This window comes from Sinocyclocheilus anshuiensis, unplaced genomic scaffold (assembly GCF_001515605.1).
Source record: "Sinocyclocheilus anshuiensis isolate Anshui unplaced genomic scaffold, SAMN03320099.WGS_v1.1 scaffold1170, whole genome shotgun sequence".
Classification (NCBI taxonomy): Eukaryota; Metazoa; Chordata; class Actinopteri; order Cypriniformes; family Cyprinidae; genus Sinocyclocheilus; species Sinocyclocheilus anshuiensis.
Genome location: NW_015538055.1, coordinates 3,754,647 through 3,759,240, shown reverse-complemented (window position 1 = coordinate 3,759,240; position 4,594 = coordinate 3,754,647).

The following is a 4,594-nucleotide window of genomic DNA, read 5'->3' as shown; positions in this document are numbered from 1 at the left end:
TATATATATATATATATATATGTGTGTGTGTGTGTGTGTGTGTGTGTGAGAGAGAGAGAATTTTTTAACAATTATGAAACATTTCATTTTTCAACTTTGAAAAATACCTACCTTGTATGAAAACCCATGCAATTACATTGCATTCTCACACATATGCACATATTTTTCACTCTCTTTCATTCATAAACGTAATGCTTTCTGTATAATATACTGCATCCAGTATGTGGAGAACATGATTTAACATTTTCACAGATTTAACATTTTCACAGTTTTCACTATGCATTGAAATCTCTGAGCTTCAGACACCTGCCCTATGATACAACATTACTCACTGTATTTCTCATCAGGCTCAAGCAAACATACTCACACAGTCTCAAACAAATGGTACTTCTGTGAAGCGTTACTCCCCGCGTGTGTAATAGCAGAATCAATGGTATTTAGTGATGGAGCAGTCAGGCAGAGACGAGAGAAAAGAGCACCTGGCAGTGGAATCATTCAGCATTGATATTTAAACAGCTTCGCTGAACCCCGTCTACCCACCCTCACGCTGCTAATCAGCTCTTCAACTCAGATGGAGAGAACACACTATCTTTCACGTGTATATGTGTGTGTGTTTGTGTGTGTGTCTTTGAGCAGGTCAAAATGATCTCCTGAGCGTCTCGAAATAAACTGCTTTCAAACTTTTCATCTCTGTTTTTGCAACAAAGAATCGGCTGCAATTTAACCGCTGTGATTCTTTTTATGCAGCTCAAATAACATCAAACCTAACCAGTTTCAGGAGCTATTCATGCATATGCAGAATTCATGCTAATCAGCTGACAGGTCCAAACTTCTTTGCTTGTATAACAAATTACGCAATTATCAGTTTTTCGTCACATGCATTTCTTAATTGCTTCATTTATTTAGTTACTTTTGAAGCTGTCGCTACAATCAGACACAGTTTGCCATGATGTCACTTCCTATACGGTCACCTTTGTGATTTACATATTTATTTCAATGTGAGTCATACTTACATATTCCATTCTGAGGGTTTTAGAATTATGCGTTGCAAAGGCGTGAAATCGCATTGTGACATCATTCTACATTCCCTCTGCAGTCGCGAAATTTATCCCTTAAAACTCATCGCTGATAATCGAAATGACATATTTAAACATTTTTCCCATGAAAATAATACCTTCATGCTTTAAAATGGCTTGAATATTAATGGGATAGTTCACCCAAAAATGAAAATTATCCCATTATTTACTCACCCTCAAGCCATCCTAGGCATATATGACTTCCTTCTTTCAGATGAATCCTGTCGGAGTTACATTAAAAATTGACTTTGATCTTCCAAGCTGTTTAATGGCAGTTAATGGCAGGATGTTGCAGTTCATCAGTTCAAAAGAAGTGAAATTAAGCGCATCCATCCATAATAAAAAGTGCCTCACACGGCCCCGGGGGGTGAACAAAGGCGTCCTGTAGCGAATCGATGCATTTTTGTCTTTCAGATGAATCCAATCGGAGTTATATTAAAAATTGTCTTTGATCTTCCAAGCTGTTTAATGGCAGTCAGCGGGTGTTGCAGTTCATTAGTCCAAAAGAAGTGAAATAAAGTGCATGCATCCATAATAAAAAGTGCCTCACACGGCTCCGGGGGGTGAACAAAGGCCTCCTGTACTGAATCGATGCGTTTTTGTAAGAAAAATATCCATATTAAAAATGTAATAATCACTTTAATCTAGCTTGCGCCAACAGTTGTACACGGAAGCAGCTCCGGCAGGATGATGTAAGATGTCGGCTGGTGAGTCTCATGAAAACCAACATTTGTTTAAAGGAGCAAAGGAAGCAAAGTTTCCTTACTTTAGCAAAGGAAAACCAGTCTCCTCTTGGCTTATATCAAAATCCTCCGACATTCTTCTTTACAATTCCTCGTTTTGTACTTCTAATTCGTGACTGTTGTTTTGTTTTGATCTCTCCCCTGCGCTTCCGCGTGCGTCACTTCTGAGCGGCGCATGTGCAACACCGACGTCATACGTCATCCGCCCGGAGCTGCTTCCGTGTACAACAGTGAGCGCATGCTAGATTTAATTGATTATTACGTTTTAAATATGGTTATTGTTCTTACGAAAATGCATCGATTCGCTACAGGAGGCCTTTGTTCACCCCCCGGAGCCGTGTGAGGCACTTTTTATTATGGATGGATGCGCTTTATTTCACTTCTTTTGGACTGATGAACTGCAACACCCGCTGACTGCCATTAAACAGCTTGGAAGATCAAAGACAATTTTTAATATAACTCCAACTGTATTCGTCTGAAAGAAGAAAGTCATATACACCTACGATGCCTTGAGGGTGAGTAAATCATGGGGTAATTTTCATTTTTGGGTGAACTATCTCTTTAATTAGGGTTGGAGCTAAACTCTGCAGGACAGTAGACCTCCAGGAACGGTTTTGGATACCCCTGATCTATAGCATCACTGTTGAATAGTAATTAGCTGGTGAAGTGGATTTACTTATTGTAGAGTAAACGAAAGTTATCACGTGCATTGTAATGTTTGAAGCGGATTACAAACGAAAGACAGAAGGCAAGAAGTGCAGAATAGGGGGAGTGCTATATAAGGCCTATACAAGGAACCATGAATATGCAAATTAGTCCCCGCCTGCATCAATCACACCAGCTCAGACTACCTGCTCCAATTTCACTCAGTTAACCTTCGTATAAAAAATGCTACCCAACAGAAAATGGAAATATTGGATTAATTCAGCCATATGCGCATGTTTGAACCATAAAGTGATTCTGAAGAAGAAGAGGAAGTGCGAATTATACAGGGTCGTTTTCAAGTCAATGTATCAAAATGATAATGCATTTTGTGTATCACTCTCTACAACGTTGGACACGTAATTGATAACATTAGCCTTTGGCCTGTTATGAAACAGCTAATAATGTGTTGCTAATGTTACACAAACAAATGTTCCTGGCTGCTCACCATCTCAGACAGCTACTTTCTAAAAATCAACATGATAGGAAAAGCCCCAATCACAAGCTGACATGATTGGTTACATGTTTGTGATGGTAGGAAACAATAACTGTTTCAAACTGCATTTTTAAGACTGTCTTTGGTATTCTGCAGACACAGTGCTCAACAATGGTGTTGACTGATGAATTTGCACATGGTTTGCCTTTACGCATATCAAAAACACTAGACAGACATGTAAACAACATTAAAAACTAGATTTTCACCACAGGGGGTCTTTAACAGGCACGTCAAACAAGTATATACTTACATCTAGGGCTGTGCAGATGGAGCGGCATTTACTACACAGAGCCTTAGTTCACTGACAAGCTACACAAAATCGCGTTCAAAATCGTCAATGAATCGCGTGCTATTTTGAACGCGATTTTGTGTAGCTTGTCAGTGATCTACGGCTCTGTGTAGTAAATGCCGCTCCATCTGAAAGCATGTGCTGGAGATTTACTACTAATCACCAGAAGCAGCTTTACTGACAAGATTCGCATGAAAATCGCATTCGATTTTTTTGCCCAGCCCTACTTACATCCAGGGGTTCCATTCCCAAACACTTCGCAAAACAGCATGACCACCAAAGACACAGGGAATCAATTCCATATCTCAATACATTCACAACTTAGCCTTTATCTGGCTGTCAGTGCGGACACCCACTGACCTATCAGTCTGTGTGTTAACACGTCTGTCAGCCATACACATGTCTGACCTTGATGGAAATGAGAGACGTGACACACACCTTATTGAAACTGTATTTGCAATGGTTTGAAGGCATATTACAGCAAATACAGTATCTGCTCGATGAAGGTTAGGCGGTCTCCCTCCTTCCTTCCCTCGCTCTTTCTATATCTCTTTTTTTTTAAATAGCCAATCTAGCTTTCCCATAGGACAGCATGATGATATAACAACAGAATATTTTAACAGAGATGTATCAAGAAGTCTGCTTCAAGCATCTGTGATTTAATGAGTTTAATTTGTTGGTGTGAAGATGACGAAAAAAACCCAGACACATTTTTCCACAGCCTCAGAGGACCAACACAAAAACATAAAAAAAAAAAAAAATGTGCAAAATAATAGTCTTTACTGAGATATTAGTCTTAAAGGGGTGCTATTATGCTTTTTCACTTTTTCAACTTTAGTTAGTCTGTAATGTTGCTGTTTGACCATGAAAAAGATCTGCAAAGTTACAAAGCTCAAAGTCTACTTCAAAAGGAGATATTTTATTTAACAGAAATCACTTTTCAAAAACTACAACGAACAACTCGTTTGGACTACAATGCATATTTTCCGGGATTTGTGATATCACAAATATCGATGAATGGGACGAGACCTGGTTGAGCTGCACTAGAGAAGGCAACGAGTGTTATCACTATGTCGGAGACACGCTAGCTTTCCCAAGGCAGACGAACTTAGAGTGGTTACAATCATCTGGGTTTAAATCACGCTCAAATTGATTCGATTTTGATGCAATATTTACACTGAAGCTCGCAGGCGGCTATGGTAAGAGGCATGACATTTCCCGACCAGGTGCCAAGTGGTGCCGGGCCTACACTGGAAAGGGGGCCCACTGGCTGTAGGGAAATTATATA